The sequence below is a fragment of the Perca fluviatilis genome, chromosome 2, assembly GCF_010015445.1.
Source record: "Perca fluviatilis chromosome 2, GENO_Pfluv_1.0, whole genome shotgun sequence".
Taxonomy (NCBI): domain Eukaryota; kingdom Metazoa; phylum Chordata; class Actinopteri; order Perciformes; family Percidae; genus Perca; species Perca fluviatilis.
The window spans coordinates 11,024,747-11,044,700 of record NC_053113.1 but is presented as its reverse complement, the minus strand read 5'-3'; the positions used below and the strand labels follow the sequence as shown (position 1 = coordinate 11,044,700).

Here is a 19,954-nt window from a genome sequence, read left to right as displayed (position 1 = left end):
ACTCAAAATCATGACCTTTACGTTTAAAACCGAGACCGACGTTCTCTGGTTTGGATCCAGTATGAGGTTGTATTTCGGCTACTGCTAGGGGCGCTATTTAATGATACCATAGAGGGTAGGAACAAACAACCCATATCGTCGTATGGTTTGGAGGACTTGTTGCAAGGGGCGGATACACTAAATATTTTTTCCCTTTCGTTAACATTGTGAGAGGTCTGTGTTCTCCGAGTTCCCTTCTAGTTCATTCATGTCATACTCACCCCTCTGCTGCTCTGAGTTTCTCATCTCTAACAGATACACAGTTCTTCGCTGTTAGTTTACTTAAAGAAGTATTTTACCGCTGGAAATTTATTTTATAATTGGTGTCATGGAAACTACAAAACAAAATTGTGTATTAATAGTAAGTAAATATGAATGACCATGAAGACAAAACATGCAATATTACAACCAAGTTTTTAATATATTCTTTAGAAAATACAATCAATTTGACAATGTTGAATGTTTGAACAAAATTGGCTGCTTTGTATTACAGATTGATAAATATAGAATCAATCAGAAGAGTTGTGTGATGTGTTTGAGAATGTCTCCAATTGAGACACACACACACACACACACACACACACACACACACACACACACACACACACAGTGAGACCAGTGTGACTACATCAAAATGAGATTTGTGTTTGTGCATCTAGTGTCATTTTGCAGAGATATGTTACGAGCAGTTGGTAGAAATGGAAAACAAAAGCAGCATGGTGTCATCAGCAAATAATTCTCACATAACTATGAAAGCCATGTTTTGAATATTAAAAGTTGATGTCACTGTTTCTGTACTGATTTTCCTCCTGACACACACACACACACACACACACACACACACACACACACACACACACGTCAAACAACGCACCCGCTGAGATGAAATATGTCGTTCAGCCAGAAAATCAAACTGGTGCAAACACATTTTCACGCTGAACGCACCCCAGGTGAAGCACGATGTGACTGGTTGAAAAGGGAAGGGGGAGGGAATTGATTGACAACCGTGACTTCCCAAAGGAGACACAAAATATTGTTTTCCAATACACACACCGACACCGTTACAGCCTTGTACCTGTGTTCAACCTGTATGTCTGTAGGCACTACAACGGCTTCAGTGAGAGCCTGCCTCTGGCTAATATAGGAGAGACTTCACACACACGCTGCTGCGGCTCAGGCTGGCTGCTTTTGATGAAAACTATGCAGTGGAACCGGTGGATGGAGATGTGGAATACTATGATGACAACATGTTACTTACTTATACCCTCGTGTTTTCCTCCCGGATCAAGAAAATCAACACTTTTTCCATGTGTTTTTCAAGATTTTTTTGGGGGGGACTTTTTCACTTTATTAGATAGTGATAGTGGACACACAGGAAAGGTCGGAGAGAGATGGAGGAGGACACGCAACAAAGGGCCGCAGGTCGGACTCGAACCCGGGCCGCTGCAAAGGACTCAGCCCAGACGGGGCGCACGCTCTTACTGGTTGAGCTAAAGGTCGCCCCTGAAAGCTTTTTTTCTGCTTTCGAGGCTTTCAATGTATTTGGCGCTTTTGTCACTTACTGCCATTTTTTTGTCAACATTTTTTAAACATTTGAATTGTACTTGAGAAGAGCGTTGCATGGAACAATCCATATTATTTTTGTGAAATTTTTTGAAAGAAACCTAAATTTCTCATATAGGAAAGGGGTCAGACTTCTTCAGCCCCTCCACACATACACTCCTGGATAGGAGAACAAAACTCTTGTTTGCATTTCTTTAAACCAATCACAATCGAGCTAGCCTGGGTAAACCCTGACGAACTTCCGACAAATTTGAGATTTGCTCTGCAGGTCAGTCTGGCGAAGAGCCCATTCAAACCCATTTCCAATGTTCTCAAAATTGAGGCACCAATCACAACCGCTGAGGCGGGCTTTACACCAATCACAACCGTTGAGGCGGGCTTTACGCAGACGAGGATAGCGCAGCAACGGCGAGCAGCTTTTTGTTTACATTCAACATGACGGCCATGACCGGCGAGCTGCAGGTCAGTCTGACATATGGTGATTTCATGGCGGTCAACGTTACAATTAACTGACAACAGAAGTTATACGAGTTACAGTTCTCAAGGACGCACGCACACACGGACGGAGACACTGTCTCTTTTTCCTTTCTCTCAACTTTTCCGCCGTGTGTGGCGCGTACCTGCAGTGCTCGCGGTGTGAAGCGTGTCGGCGCTATTCTTGCACATGTAGGGAACCTGGTGAATTAACCTGCAACATGTTAGCTGTTTGGAAATTCTTCAGCGTGTGTGCAGAAGATAACAAGTTTGCAATATGCAACACCTTCAAGGAAAAAGTAGGGCGTGGACTTCTTATGTACCGTCTATGGGCGTGGAGGGAACCAAAAACCACAATCACATTTTTTTAGGTGTATATTGGATGTGAAAAGCGTCACCTGGATCATTGGTCTGATTGGTTGAAGGACTATCCAATTGCGCCCAGAGGCATTTGAGTGGCGTCCGTTGGTGACGCCCCTTTGGAAATGAACTGTCAATGAACCTTTCCCAGACCCCCCCACTCTCAGTTACAACTGAGAAGGGTCTGGTGTCAACCAGGCTACAATCGAGCGACTTTGGCTCCGCAAAATAGTCTCACGAAGGAACTTGTTTTGGTGGAACATTTGCACCCCGCAAAAGAAAACGACACATACTATATACAATTCAGTTAACTGTTCACACAATATAATAACGTGAGCTATTTCAATTAGCTGGATACATGGTTAAACCTCATTAGCTCTTACCAGTGTATCTTCGTGTGTACTTCGTCAACAGCACTCCCACCAGTCGGTCCAAAAACGTCCCAGTTAGAGAGGAAATGCTGTAAAACATATTCTTAGAAAATCTTAACAATCATTCCCTGAAAGAACCAAGCAAGCCTGCCTTGTTGCACCATCCAATTTTTTTTCAAAAACGTTTTCAGCATCTAGCTTGCTGTTTCAAAGTTTGTTGATGTTTCCCAAAACCAACGGAGTTTTGCAAGGCGATGGACGTACGGCGAAAGATCCGGCGGAGACAGATGTTCCGGCGATTATCCGGTAAATTAATTGTCGTCGTTCCAGACTATGTGTTACTGTTACGCCCCAGTCTAGGGGTGCGTAGGACGCAACATGGAAAGGCCCCATCTTTTGTCACGGGCCAACTGACTTACATTTTTGAGACGATCACGAAAAGAACTGACATAATCCAGCACGTTATGCTCAGTTTTTGGCGACTCTGACAACCACTTTTCTTTAAGGAGTCGAAGGGGACTGCGCACAGTATGGCCAAAGACCAAATCACAAGGGCTAAAACCTAAAGACTCTTGAGGAGTTTCACGCACGGCAAACAATAGAAGAGGGAGGCCCTCATCCCAATACTTGCGCAACATGGACTTTAATGTTTGGTGGAACCTCTCAAGTGCGCCTTGGGACTCTGGATGGTAAGGACTTGAGGTTACATGTTTAACTTTCAGCTCTCTCATTACCTGTGCAAATAGTTTGGATATGAAATTTGTGCCTTGGTCACTCTGTATAGTTTTAGGCAAGCCAAAAGTTGAAAAGAATTTAGTGAGAGCTTTCACCACTGCCTTTGCTCTGAGAGTGCGCAGTGGGATAGCCTCAGGGTAACGCGTCGCAGCGCACATCACAGTCAAAATGTGTGAATGGGTGAAACGGGGCCGGAGGAACAGGTTGATTGGGCTTTCCCACAACTTGACATGTGTGACATGTGCAGCAATACTTCGCTACGTCAGATTTTAATCCGGGCCAAAAGAAATTGCGCACCACTCAATGGTACGTTTTTTTTTACACCCAGGTGACCAGCTAAGCCGGAGTCATGTGCAAGACTCAAAATTTGCGCTCGATAGTCTTTTGGCACAACCACCTGATTAACAACGCGTATCTCGCTGGAGTCGGGACTCCCCCGTCTCATCAAGACAACGCTGTCCAGATAAAACACACCAGGCATGCTGTCTTCCTCGGCGGCTACAACAGAGGACAGACACAAAGCTAGAGAAGGATCGTTTCTCTGAGCATCAATCAACATTTCTCGGGTTGCGTTTAAACTCAGCTCTGAGTCAGCAGGAAAGAGATCAAACTCATTGACACATTTTGTTACCTTTTCACACTCAGTAACAGAAGACACTGAAAAGGAGGGCTCACCCTCACCGAATGTAGCCATAAATGACTCAGACAAATCCACAACTTCACCCACTTTACGAGCCTGTGCGCGCGTAATTGCGCACACGGGAAACAGGTTTGGCACAGACACAGAAGGAGATACAGAGGCGGGACAGCAAACAGACGCAACCGAAATGGGATCGTTAACTACTTCGGGCAGAGGAAACACCTTTCCTCCGGCCAAATCGTTACCCAAAATAAACGAAATGCCACTGATCGGGAACTGTGGGAGTACAGCAACTTTTACCTGTCCCGACACAAGCGCTGAATGCAAGTGGATCATATGAAGTGGGGCGTTAAGTTCACTCATTTTAATTCCCCACACTATCATATCAGAAGAACACGATGTTTTGTTTGAGAGAGGCAAAACACTAGCCAGCATGAATGAATGATAGGCGGCGGTATCTTGAAGAATAGTTACCGGTACTTTATCTGATTCCTCGCTGGTTACAGAAACAAACCCATGAGAAACGAACGGCTTAAAACGAGGGTCAACCTCCACCTCTTCAGGTAAAAACTCATTGTGTTTTAGAGGTGGGGACGCGGCCTTTATGAAACCCACACCTGCAGGAAGTTTAGCAATTTTGTGAGGTCCTTTCCTTCTAAGAATCGGACAGACAGCGATCAAATGACCCGCTCATGACAATAAAAACACTCGCGGCCCTCAGCTGGTGAAGTGCTTTTACGCGTCAGCTTTGGTGACCGATTTCTGCGTTCAGGTATTGCCGGTGTAACACGTGTCGGCACAGAAAAAACGCTTTTATGAGTCAGAATAAATTCATCAGCCAACACAGCAGCTTTTGTTACGGACGATTCTTTTTGTTCATTCAAATAGACAACAATACGTTCCGGTAAACACTTTTTGAATTCCTCGAGTAAAATAAGCTCTCCGATTTCCGCCATAGTTTTGACATTACAGGCTTGGCACCATTTGTCAAACAAAACGCTGTTGTCACGCACAAACTCAACATAAGTCTGGTTAGCAGTTTCTGAATTTTTGTCGATATGCTTCGGGGACTAGCTCATAGGCCTGCAACACAGCCTTTTTCAAGATTTTATAGTCAAGACTATCCTCAATAGATAGACTGGCACATACCTCTTGAGCTTTCCCCACTAATTTACACTGGAGGAGAAGGGACCAGAACTCTTTGGGCCAACTTAGGGCGGCAGCTATCCGCTCGAAAGTGCTGAAATATGAGTCAACCTCTGACTCACGAAATGGAGGGACTAAAGCCATGTGCTTACTGATGTCAAAAGCTGGAGCAGAAACAGCAGGAGCTCCTCTTTCCAGCTCGAGAGCTCTGACGCGCAAATGCATGGCTTGCACCTCTAGCTGTCTGTTTTTGGTCTCTACCTCCTTTATTTGGAGGGCTATGCGGAGATCCTCTGTGGTCATGTTACCCATGAGAGGATCCGTAACCGGCTGAAGTTCAACACCAGCAGCGAACATGCCAGCAGTCCCCGCTCCTTTCACCTCCACCATCGGTGCGTCACCCGCAGCAGCAACAGCCATGTCAGCAGCTGGGTCAGGTAGGACGCCCTGCTCCACAAACTCCGCACACAGCAACTGCATAAGCTCCGCTTTATTGGTACTGTAAGACACATGTACATCGTAATACTTTGCCACCATCAACCGGTCCTTTTTCTTGCATGTTTCGAATCTAGCCAAAGAAGGACTAGCCACAAAATCATTCAGTGAAAACTCCCCCACACCAAATAAAAACTGCCAACCAGAACAAACAAATACACACCAACCGAACGCACCCGGAAACAAAGCGCGACAAGAAGACGGAACGAGCCCCCATTCATGTTACGCCCCAGTCTAGGGGTGCCTAGGACGCAACATGGAAAGGCCCCATCTTCCCCGTCTCCCAAGTAGCCACAAACAAGTATTCGTTTTAAATGACAACAAACTTATTTATTTTACGAAAATAAATGATATTTACACAAAATAGAAATATGATTAGACCTCAGGGTGAGCTACCAAAATAACAAACAAAACAATTCTAACTGGGAGATAAGAAACTAACCTAACAAACAAAAGAGCAAAAACAAATGACAAAAGACTTACCTCACTAACTAACCAAAAAACAGGAGAAAACAAGATCAACACACCTGTAGGTCCACCCTTACTTAACAAACGAAAAACAATATCTAGTCTAAACCAAAAGTACAAAACGTGTGACCAGTTGGGAGATTAGGAGGATGAAGAATGCCTGCTGCCCACGGACGGCTGCCATCTTGGCTCCTTATAACTGGGTGCCTTGCCCAGCTGCAGCCAATTACAGGGTCGGGCCTGGACCTCTCCACCAATCCTGCTCCAGCTATGGCACACCCCTATTTGCATAAAACATTGAACAAAAGAAACACAGGGCACACACACAGCAGACCAATACACACACACACACAATATGACTACAGTCATAACAGTTACGCTGCAGGTAGGTACAGTAATCCTCTCTATTTATAGCCTAGAGTCGATGAAAGCTACTGTTTCCAGGTCCTGGCGATAGAAAATGGCTTTAATTTGACTTTTATTTTAGGCTGATAAAAACTGCCCTTTCCAACACAACTGACTCTTTTTGTTCAAATTCAATGAAGTGTAGTAATAATTTGTAGTTGGCTTGTCAAGCATCTCTGCTCGAATCTGTTGCCCTTCCAGTAAGTTTCCAATCATTGAGTTACTGTTGCCTTAGGAGGCTGAAGGCAGGAAGATTGGAACCCACTGAGATGGCATGAAATAATTAATAGAGATCATAATGTGGCAAGTTACTCTTCAAATTAGGGGTGTCACAATTTCGATTTTAAATAGTCACATCGGTGTACAAAGGCAATCCACCGAAACATCAACAATACATGAAAAAAAAAAAAAATGAAAATACAGCTGGAAACTGGAAGAAGGTAAATCTTAACATCTACAAAAGCATCTTCAAAATGGGTGCAGGCTTTTCGGGTTTTTGTGAGGAGGTCCCCATTTTGTTTGTGTTTTTGTGCACATGCACACATCTGCACGGTTTCAGTTTGTGTGGCTGGTACACTTTTCGCTGTAGACAGCTGGATTTATTCTCGTTTGTATCATCTTTTAGCTGGAGCTTTTCACACACGTCACAGTCCGCCTCCCCGCCTCACACTCATGCCGCCAACAGCTAACGGTCATTGATGCAGCGTCCCAATTTGCAGACGGAGGTGCATCACTGATGAAAAGGATCATTTAAAAAATCAGACATTTCTTTAACCAACTCTTCATTTGATCCTCCAACACATTCTCACTCCCATGGCGTCAAAAAGCGATGCTTGTTCAGGTGCCTTTGGCGTTTGTTATTGACGCAAAAAGTTTCCTTTAGCGCCATATTTTGGCACTACGGGTCGGGATGTACGTTTAACACGCGAGGACAAGAACGGGACATGAGCCCCGGTCTCCTGGGTGAAAGTCCTGTGTTGTTTGATACATCCACCACCCCGACTTGCCTCCCTACGAGGATTTTCGGTCTTTCATACTACTGGCAACCGTTGTCACTTTTACATTATTACATTACATGTCATTTAGCTGACGCTTTTATCCAAAGCGACTTACAATTGCTATATATATATGTCAGAGGTCGCACACCTCTGGAGCAACTACGGGGTTAAGTGCCTTAACCCCTAGTCAGGGACACATTGGTTGATGTATTGCATTGGGAGTCGAACCCAGGTCTCCCACACCAAAGGCATGTGTTATATCCACTGCACCATCACCACCCCACCACTTTTTAGTACTACATCATCTCACAGCACCACGGTCGTTCCACACAGACGCTAAAAGGGTGTTTTTTGCGTGAGCGCCACTGACCAAGCGTCAGTATTTTACCTGCTCCCCCAAGGTGGCCCTGTGACGATGTTTCATCCTTTCAGGGCCAAGAGTTAATAGAAATACAAACCTTTTACTGAAGAATGAGCAAAGTTTCGTCAGCCTTCCGCTGAATGGAGAGAAAATCGATGTGGAAAACAGTGTGGGCTGCTAGCAGCACAAGCGACGATGGCAGAATAATGTTGGCTCTAATTGCTGGATGGAAGCACATTACAGAACAGTGGTGATAATGTTTGCTAAAGGGTGAACTGTGGCTTCAACTGCAGCGCTTTGTGCTTCAAACGAGACTAAAAATATAACTCAGCGGTGTGTAGCAGCATGACAGCCTGTCATCGTTTTCTTTTTTGTAATATCAGGGGGAGTGATGTGACCGAAAGAATACCCACAAAAGGCTTCTGTGTGTGCGTGTTCATACGTATGCGTATGTGAGGCCCCTCAGCACACAGGCACCTCTCACCTAAGATGACAGCTCCACAAAATGGGGAATAACGAGCAATTAGAGTCATCTCTGTTCGTCCAATCAGATCCAAATTAGCATGAAACATGATTACCAGCTAAGAACTGCAGATAAGGCCCGGATGACTCAAAGGAGAAATGATTCACTGGCGTGCATCGTTCACAAAAATGATTTTTAAAGGCAGCGAATGACGAAGCTTGTGTAGGATTCTGGCAAGACGTTTATTTATTTATTTATTTATTTATTTTTGGGGGGGTGGGGGATTAGATTATATTCAGAGTCGTTGTCCTTTTCTTAAGGATCAAATGGTGCGGACATCCATGGAAGGTATTAAAACTGGAGATACTGAAAATGTTCCAGAATACTGGAAAGAACAAAACGTTTTTAAAATTGTGACGCCAGCTTCGCAGTCAATGAATAGCAACACATTGTAGAATGGAGTAAAAAAAAAAAACAGAGCAGAAGAAGAATACCGCAATAAAAGCATACTTTCCAAAAATGGTAACTGAATAAAAAAGTAAAATGCTGCGCAAAGATTACGCAAAAAGAAACCTCCTCCTGACTTGTACTCTACTAGTGTACTACAACTTGTAGTGTCTGTAGAACATACAACACGGTCCATTCTTAGACCCTCGATTAGGAATTTTATTTCTTTTTTAATCTTTAAAAGGGGAACATTATTCTAAAATACACTAGAACCCTGTCTCTCACAAATTACATTCATAAACAACGAATTTGAACTCAGCTGAACTTTTTTGTACAACTTGCACAAACCTCAGCAACGCATTCTCATGAGTTCATATGATATCGTACGAAAATGTATGCACAACAATTCGACCCCCGGCCAGTTGGTCACGTGACAACAGGTCACATGACACTTAAATTTAGCGGCCTTTACAGTTGAGTTTAGACACCAAAAGGTGACCGTGAGCCGGGTACAGAGCCCCGTGAGGTCACGGTAGTTTCAGCGGACGTTGCAGTGGAGTTTGGCCGACAAAAAGTGAGGGTCATGCAGGCGATGACAGTTAAGTTTAGGCACCAAAACGACTAGTTAAGATAAAAAAAAAAAAAAAAGATTGTGGTTTGGGTTCAAACACTGGTCCCCTAAAGTAGTACTCCCGGGACACGAACACCCATTTCTTTGGGAGACAGTCTTGTGTTTTCCCCTTAACTTCGCCCACGAACTCCGCTCCCACGCTTGAAAGCCCTGTGACCTGAGAGGTCCTATACAGCAACAGTCAGTGCGGTGCACACAGTAATAAATACGTGGAATACATATGAATTACAGTGCAGTGCTTTCCTTAGCTGCATGTATGAATGGTTCATGAGAACAGCCTGACCTCAGTCAGATAAAGGATCAATGAGTCAGGCAGACTAGACTAACATATTCACCTAAACAACCCCTCTGGCCCCTAATCATCCCTCAAATCACCGACTGACTGTAAAGTTCTCTCTTTTATTTTTAATGCACAAAGTTGATATCTACATAACGTTCCCCGGCCTTGACTTTATCCTCTCGTTGTAATTGAATATGTTGCTGTGTAAGAGGAATATATTTAGACTGTTATTTATTGTCTCACTACCTGAGATTAAATGTCTCTATTTTCAGGCAAAAAGGATTACAAAAAAAAAATTATTAGTTGAATGTTTTTTTGAAGTTATTTGCTGTTTTCAAGGACTCAAGGCCAGGAGAGATTCATTCCCAAAGCATATACATGTACATTCATGTAAGAATCAGAAAATAGAGGCTTTAAAATATAAGTGCCTTGATCAGCTTGACATTCTTGCTTTTTATATGCCTCACAAAGAGAATGATTTTCTTTGTACTTTTAGACTATCTTGGCCTTTTTTTTTTTTTTAACATTCAGTTCAATCTTGCAAAGGGCACCTTTCAATCACAGAACATTTAACTTCTTACTGTATTCATTGAATCACACTCTTTTAATTATTCTATTATTTCGTCACTCAGAACCAAGCGGTACCTTGCTACACTTTGTGTCACATTCAAAACAACATTAGCAAAGAGCAGCTTCCATTAATCGCTGACATTTTGTATTTAATGTCTTTTTCACGATTTTTAAATCCCAAAGTGAAGATTACTGCATTGAAGATTATCATTATCAAAGAGCACCTTCCATATATATTTTATTTATGTATTATTTGTTTGACATAAAGACCTTAGGTGAGGTTTAGCATAGATCTTGGACGCTGCAAATAGAGGCTTTTAAACCAAATACTACATAAACACAACATGTTTCAGGAGTAATGTGACCCTGAATTGGGGAGAATTTAACAACACTGACAGCCAAAATGACATATTTTACTGCTGTTAGCATGTAGTTACATGGGACAATGTTAACACCGCAGTGGCTTAAAAAAAATAATAATAATACACTCCAGTCCTGCCTACTTGGAGCAGATGACCAATCATAGCAGGCTGGCTTAGAGTTGTGTAAGACTTAGCAAGAGAAAATATTTTTTTAAACTGGAGCGTTCAGAATAGTTGGAAATCTGAACGTTTTAGCTCACTGTGGTTCTCTGAAATACGTTTACCTCATTATTTGACATGAAAATCCTACATTATGACATTGTAGAAATGACAGAAAACACAGAAAAGCATAATATGTCCCCTTAATGTGTATGAAAATAGCATGTTCATTACTAACCAAATGTATTCTCATCAAAGTCTATCTTAAAAAAAACTTATGCACAACAGTTTGTATATCTTATAATACTAATATGACGTATTATGACATAATATGACGTTCTAGTTAACACTGTGAAACGTGATGGTTAGGTTTAGGCACCAAAACCACTTTGTTAAGATTAGAAAAAATGTTGTGGTTTTGGTTCAAAGTCTTACTTCTGGGACACGAAAGTGAAAGTGAAAATGAAAGTGAGCGGGGACCCCCTTCTATATATATTTAATGTATAAAATTGAGTTGCATATTAAACTGGGCCTACAATAACATGTAGGGCGGCCTAAAGCCTTCATACCTTTGTTTGCATAGGCTATTAAAATAGCCTAATAATTGTTGGCATCATTTTATAAATCATGTTTTAATGTTAAACATACATGTGGCACAGTGAATCCTTTACCTTACCTGTAACTGTGAATGGCTACCTTAGTGACTACATTACCTAAAGACCTATCAACGTTTGTTTTTTTTCACAAAAAGGCTGATGTATATTTGCTAATACTATGTTGGATTCATGTTTATTCATTTTTAATTGCCACTTATAAAAGAAATGGATCAAACATATGTGGCTGGTGTTTTAGTTGTTAAATAGTGTGTGTGATATGCGATCTGGAGTCTTCACAGGGAGTTTATTTTGAAAAAGAGCAGATGCTCTAGCCAGCCCTTCCACTCCCTGCCCGGCCTGTTCAACGCCCCGCGGTTTCGTCAAAATTAGACTTGGCACATATTTTTTGAAAGATTTTCCAATGGATTTAAGTTGCCTCTTGGTACAAATCTGTCTGTTTTTCCCGTTTGAAGTCAATGCAGCTGTGCCCCCTCTAAAATTTAGATTTGCATCGTATCAGAACGCATCTTTACCCTCCGGTCCAAGACACATCACCGTATGATGTGTGTCATTTCATGCCTCTGGCGCACACAGGACGTGCTGCAGCGCAACACATCAGCAGGTGATGTTCAGAATATAAAGTGAGAGTGAGCCGCTGCCCTGGATTCCAGCGCCTTTTGTGTTTTATTTCACTTGATCCCTCGCCTGAAGAGTCAACCTCTGGCTGTGGCTCCTCAGTCGGTGTCGTTTCTAAAATTATCCGTATGAAGCAGGACCACGGGTCGCTGCGGTCCGTACGTTGTTAAACCTCAACAATACATTTTCCTTTGGCTGTTTTGACGTTGACGAGACCGCCGGGCAAGAGGAAGACTTTGCTTCAAGATGTGACATGAACATAAAAACGCATGTCAAATAAAGTGAATTGTTCTTGCTCTGAAGTCCTTCTTAAGAAGATAAATATGCATGTGCATGTGGTTAAAAGACATCATGTGTAATTTGCTAATGGCTGCGATTCTGTGTTTGGATGTGCAGTCACAGACCTGCTATCACCTGACAAGAGAAGAAAGTATCAGTGTGGGAAAATAGGACAGGTGTTTACACCTAGCACTACTTCACAACGCTGGTGTGTGGGTTTACATAGTAAGTAACACACACCTTAGGCATCTGTGAATATGTATATGCAGGCTGTTCTTATGAACCATTTGTACATAGCATACATATGTAATGCCCTGTAGTCCCTATGTATTCCAGGTATGTATGCACTGCATTGTCTTCCACTGTAAAGAAGAGGGGTAGATGGGTGATTCCTAAAATGCAGGACCGTTTGAGCGGGGGAGCGTTTGTGTCCCGGAGGAAGTTAAGGGGATACACAAGACTTATACCCACTCAACGGGTGTTACTTTAGGGGACCGGTGATTTAACCCAAACCACAATGTTTTTTTTCTAATCTTAACTAGTCGTTTTGGTGCCTAAACTTAACTGTCATCGCCGCATGACCCTCACTTTTTGTCTGCTAAACTCAATTGCAACGACCGCTGAAACTACCGTGACCTCAAGGTGCTCTGTACCTGGCTCACATTCACCTTTTGGTGGCTAAACTCAACTGCAAAGGCTGCTAAACTTAACTGTCATGTGACCTGTTGTCACGTGACCAGCTGGCCGGGGATCGCCTAATTTCGTGGGATATTACACGAATTGTTGTGCATACATTTTCGTACGATATATGAACTCATGAGAATGCGTTGCTGAGGTTTGTGCAAGTTGTACCAATAATTTCAGTTTAGTTAAAATTCGTTGCTTATGAATGTAATTTGTGAGAGACAGGGTTGTAGTGTATTTTAGGATAAAGTTCCCATTTTAAAGATAAAAAAAAGAAATAAATCCTAACCAATGGTCTAAGTATGGACCGCGTTGTATGTTCGACAGACACTACAAGTTGTAGCACACTAGTAGAGTACAATAGAGTAAAAGTCAGGAGGAGTATTTTAATACTGTTTCTTTTTGTGTAATCTTTGTGCCACATTTTACGTTGTTTTGGTGTCTAAACTTAACTGTTGTCGGCTTAACCCAACTGCAATGGGCGCTGAAACGACTGTCGCCTCGCGGTGCTCTGAACCCGGTTCATAGTCACCTTTACTCGGCTGAATGTAACTGTAAAGACCGCTAAACCTAACTGACCTGTGACCGGTCGGCAGGCAAGACTGTATTTTTTCCTAAGATTGCAGATTGGATGTTAAAGGTGTCCTGCCACACGTATTTTTTTACTTTGTGGTAAAGTCTGAAGTTCTACCATGGACTCCGTTTTTTGTGGAAAAAAATGCCTTGGTTACCTTGTTTCAAGCCATTTTAGCATGGTATAGAAAGCCTGCAGGAAGACTCAGCTCAATTTGTGCCAGTTCTCATTAATATTCAACGAGCTAAGCTGCTTGACTCTGATTGGCTAACAGCTAGCCAATGTGAGCCTGGCTATCAGCATCCTTTACCCAGCGCAACTGGGCAAGCTCATGAACAGTAATAAGCTCAGGCAACACCACGTCAGACTGACCAGCTTTTGTAATTGGCCTGATTTCTCCACTTATTTATTTTCAGTGGCTAGAACTGACAGAGGAGGTAGCAGTTCATTTTCACATTCACAACATAACACAAACACATATGGACCTAACATATTTCAAAAAATGCAAGTAAAAATGGTTGTTGCGTGGCAGGGCACCTTTAAGCTGTTGCCCGTGCCTTGCAAGAAAAAAAGTCTTAACATGAATCCAACATATTATTAGCAAATATAAATCCCCACTGATAATAGGCATACTGGCCTATAGGCAAGGTAGTCACTAAGGAAGCCATCCGCAGATACAGTTAATTTTAAGGATTCACTGTGCATGTGTATGTTTAACATGAAAACATGATTTATAAAATCATGCCAACAATTATTAGGCTACTTTAATAGCCTATGCAAACAAAGGTATGAAGGCTTTAGGCCGCCCTACATGTTATTGTAGGCCCAGTTTAATATGCAACTTTATTTCCAACAATATATGTAGTAGGGGGTCCTGTTCCATCTCTCCTTCAGTTAGGGGGTCTATGGCTTAAAAAACATTGAAGACCCCTGCACTGCACAATAAAATACATAGAAAACCCACAAGGCCACACTCGCTGGCTCAAACTGGCCTAAAGGCCCCAAATATATACTTTATTACTACACTGTAAAAAAGGATCTGATGAATAAGTTATAGTAACTGTTTTCTATAATTTACCTCCACTTACCATAATGAGTTACGAAATTTCGACTTCATTTCATGAGTTGTTACTATTTCAACTCAAGTTTTTAAGCCATTTCAATGAAATGTAAATTTCAATGTGTCAACTTAATTTAACAGTGTGAGTTGTTACATGTTGACCATGATCCCTGGTGTGGCGGCAATATCAATGCCGCGGTGCAAATAGTCCCAGAAATGGTGTCTTGATCTAATATGATTAACAACTATCATATAATTATTTAACACTTAATGATACACTCCACCCGATTGCAATTCTCAAAACGAGGAAACCAACCAACTGAGCAGAATGACAATGGTCAAAAGAGAAGCAGTGGATGACTAAGTTTTTGTCAGCCACATCTGACAGTTGGTAGCTACCGTGAAGCGGGCCTTTCGGATTTAGGAGAAGGCGAAACAAGGTGAGTGGTTGCATGCATTAATACAATGTATTTTGTTAATTAGTTATAAAGAAATTAATTGCTCTTACGTTTTTAAACACAAGATAGTTTAGCGCAGCTTGTTAATGCAAGTGGTGGAGTTGAACCAAACTTCACATTAGGTAGCTAGCTGTAGTGTTTAATATCGTACATTCATTGCGCCTGTCAACAACTTTGCATGGCAGCGGTGGAATTTTACAAGTAACGTTAACGTTAGTTTGCATTGTGTGTGGAGTGACCGTAATTAGCCGTGGCCCGTGCTTTTGTATGTGTGTGTGGGGGGGGGGGTGTCGTCGTCATGTCAGCAATTAGCCTTGGTCGCGCAGAATTGTTACTTCGCTGCTTCAACACAGTCATTAGGGTATGCTTAACATTATAAGGTGAAGTTTGTCGACTTTGTTCTTTAAAGTAACGTTATTCACATACACTTGTAACGTTATTTCTATTCAGCTCCAATTTAACCTGCCACGTTAACGTTAGCCTCCTGGCGCCATCTTGGCTGTTTCTTTCGTTGGCCTAAACTGTGGGATTTGCAGTGAAATTATGAGCCGATATGCTCCGACGGTAGTGTATTACTGTAATGCCTCGGTCTGTGAGCAGAGACGCTGCTGTTAAACAATGGAGCAAGTAACGTTAAAGATAACAACATTAATCGAGTTGACTCAGACATTATTCTAAGAGTGCAATTAAACAAAACTTGAACAAACTTTCACTTCATGTTAAATAAATTTATGCACTATACACTCTTAGTTATTCCTTTAGGTATTTATCCCATTTACGCAGTATGTGTTAATAGCTCTGACTAGTATTTAATGTTGCTTTTTTTTCACTGATTCTTGTATGCTCTTCCTCAAATGTAATTAATTAAATGTATAAAAGCACCTGCCAAATGAGTAAATGTAATGTATTTTCTGTGTTTCAGGTGCAGATGGTCCATTCATTTCAGTTAGGCTGCAACTGTGGATGAAGTGGAGTTGTAAGTTTTGCAATTTTGCCACTTATAATGAAAAAACAATAGTAAGTCATTACAAAGACAGTCATGGATGTGGAAGACGGGGCTTGAGCTGCATTTATCCAAACTGTCTGACAGTCCTCCAATCGCATGTGGATAAAATATAAAGGACCACAAAAAAGGATCAAATCCACTTGCTAAAATAGGCTGTGAACTTTGTACTTTTTCAGCACCAACCAACATCAGTCAATATTTTCTTCATCTGAAGAGACATTTGAGAAAGCGAGAGACTGTGAAGTGCCCATTTGTGGCATGCTCTTTTAAGTCTAGGGTTTTCTCAACTTTTACTGCCCATAAAAGTCGGTCTCATCATGCTGCTACATTTGTCGATTTCAGACCTGACCTTGTTGTGAAGTGTCATAGTCAGGCCTTTGTAAACGATGAAGATGATAATTTAGTGTCACCAGATTTATTCTTTCCAGAACCTGAATTTCAGCCTGTACATAAGTCCATTCAGCGGCGGCTTGCATCCCTTTTACTTAGGCTGCAAGCAGTCCTTCATGTGTCAAAGTCAGCAATTCAAGAAATTGTGGATGACTTATTTGATATTGGTGAATGTGCTGGACAAATAACTAGGCAGACGATTGAAAATATTTTGGCGGTGCATAATTGCACATCTGAGGAATTGGTATCATCATTGACTGAAGCATTACAGAGTTCAAACCCACTCACTTTGCTTTCAAGAGAGGGACCTCTAGGCACAGAATATAAAAGGCAATCATATTATAGACAAAACTTTTCTGTTATTGAACCTGTCGAATATGTTTTAAGTACACATAAAAGGTCTCATACTGTTGTTTATGTCCCTATTCTAAAATTACTTTGTGAACTTCTCAAAAGAGAAGAAGTACTACATGTATTGAGAGTAAACAAACCAGTTGAACAGTCTGGCCACTACAGGTCATGTTTGGATGGTGACTACTTTAAAAGAAATCCAATACTCTCAGGTCAAGATGTTAGTTTATGCATAACCTTGTACATTGAGGATTTCAAAATTTGTAATCCATTGGGCACCTCCAGAAAAAAACCATAAAGTCTGTGGTGTGTATTGGACTCTTGCCAATTTGCCAAAAATATACAAGTCATCACTGTCATCAATCTACCTAGCCTTACTGTGCAAGACTGAACATATCAAGATTTATGGGTATAGTAGAGTTTTGGAGCCACTGATAAAAGATATTGAATATCTAGAAACAGTTGGTGTGTATGTTGAGAAACTTACTTGTAATGTTAAAGGGACCATCTTGTATGTGGCTGCAGATAATTTGGCTGCACACTCCTTAGGTGGATTCCAAGAGTCCTTTAATGTGGACAAGTTTTGTAGGTTTTCAATTCAATTTTATTTATAGTATCAATCAAGTTTTGTCTGGTTAATCGTGAAGAAATACAGGCTTGTGATGTCAGAAGTGGTAACTTTGTTTTACGATCACCAGAGTTGGATGATAGAGCTGTAAATGTGTTGAAGCAGAGTGAAGTTGTGTCTGTTGATGGTGTGAAACGAGACTGTCCTCTTAACAGATTGAAAGGTTTTCATGCATGCCAAGGCTTTCCACCTGATTTTTTACATGATGTGCTGGAAGGCATTATACCCATAGAGCTAAGTCTGTGCCTTGCAGATTTTATTTCTAAGAAGTATTTCACATTGGACGAGCTTAATAAGGAAATAGAAGGCTTTCCTTTTAAATTCTCTGACAAGACAAACCTGTCACACCTCAGACAGTTTCATCAACTTTCCAACGGAACAAGACTCTAGGTGGTAATGGACATGAAAATTGGAGTCTTGTGTGTTTCCTTCCCCTCATCATTGGTCACCGTATTCCAGAAGGTGATCAAACATGGGAATTAGTTTTAGAGCTCAAAGACTTGGTGGAGTTATTGGCGACCCCATATTTCACGCCAGATTCACTTTGTTATTTACAATCTAAAATATCAGACCACACTCATGGTTTCACAGCCTGAAGTTCAAGCTTGGAAACTATCGTCAAAAGTTAAGTGCTGCAGGATGCCCTGAGGTGGTAATAAACAAAAGAAAAGCAGGGGGTTTGAAAGGAAAATGTGTGAAGAAGTCAAAGAAGGGTGAGGTCCACTACTGTCCAGATCCACCTGAAGGACAGAGTGCTGAAAACATGGAGGAGAAGCGCAAGATGATGGAGGCTGAAATGCTGAAGAGAGACCCGGATCATCAGCTGATAGAAGACCTGATGGTTGCTACATTTTCTCAGCGCAGAAAAGAGATAATTGGAGATCAGCCACTCATCACAGAAGTCATTTCCAGATGGCCAGCTCTGCTCCATGAGAGACAGGTAATCAGGCTGAGATTTTATGTCAGATACTGTACAGTTTTCTAGTTAGTTAGACTAATATTTTTTATCTGTGTCCTCAGATTAGGGCAGTGTTCAAGAGAATTGTCACCACAGACCTTGTGGAAACTTTTCTCGATGGACTTGATGGCCTGGTCCCAAGACTGTTGGGGTTGTACAAAGCAGCAACCAAGTCTGGAAAGAAGCAATCACTCAAGGACATTTTGGACTGCCTTCAGAAAGATGTAAGTGGAGGAGCAGATGACCATAAAATTAGGCATAATTTATTATCTTTGATATAACATTTTCATCTTACTGCATGTTTCTTTTTGTTGTAGGACACAAATGAGAGGAGGAGGACTGCTGCTTTGCATAGTCTGCCGCACTACATATCGGGCGAAGATCCATCAGCTGTCATCAGGATGTGTAATGTATGAGACCATAATTATTTTCTCTAATGCAAAACTGTGGATGTCTATATAAGTGAATCTTCTATTGTGCTACTGTTCTATCCCCAGGGTAGGTTTACAAGAAAATAATACTTTATAGAAAACCAATGATTGGAATGGGCTGAGTTAGATTTTAGTAGATGTGGTGGAGGGGGGAGAATAAGTGTCTCAGTAATGGCATTTTAAAAAAACAACAACAACAACATCGTTTTTCTTGAAAATCTACCATGTGGACTTGATAAAGTCCTGTATTTGAAGAATCACCCATCTACATTTGTCTTTCACTTTTGGCTAGGGTGTTTTTTTTTTTTTTTTAAAGGTGAATTTCTATATTTCAGTCTCCCTCCCCTTGAAGTTCTGAAAACAAATTTCGTGTTAATGATCGGGACTGTTGACTTCCCTGCTCTGTATTTGAGGATTATGATTGAGTTTTGAAATGGCCATGTATAGAGTAGCATCCTGCTTTACCGGAGCCTGCATTTTCAGGACCGCATTCTTAGGACCCTCGTTTTAGCTTGCCAAAGTGTCAGTCACTAGGTAACTATGTTATATAAATGTGTTGACAGCCCCACCGCCCCAGCTATTTAGTAATCTAAGTAAAGTCTATGTACTTGTAGACGAAACATTCACACACTATCTCTGCTTTTCAAGGCTCATGGAGAGACTCTGGATGAAGCCATGAAGGGGATGCAACTTGGCTTGCTGATAGGCTATGAAGATGCAGAGCGGGATGCCTTTCCACAGGAGGTCTTCAACATCGCAGTTGTAGTTGAGGAGAAAATTGTACTTCACAACATTAAAGATGTGGCATGGAGCTATGCCATGCTTATGGGTGTCATCTACTCTGTCAATCTCGAGTACCCAGAAGCCATGAAGTATTCTTTTGAGTTTTTTCAGAGAGTGGTGATGAAGATAAAACCAGACCAAGCATCTGCCAGA

General features: G+C 41.6%; 1 long non-coding RNA gene across 1 annotated transcript; it reads left to right on the top strand.

Moving 5' to 3' along the window:
* The first annotated feature begins 18,720 nt into the window (after window positions 1–18,720).
* LOC120543595 lies at window positions 18,721–19,714 on the top strand. Its single transcript, XR_005636373.1, has 3 exons — window positions 18,721–18,811; window positions 18,905–18,997; window positions 19,667–19,714. It is a non-coding gene; the product is annotated as an uncharacterized LOC120543595 (long non-coding RNA).
* Window positions 19,715–19,954: the final 240 nt, after the last annotated feature.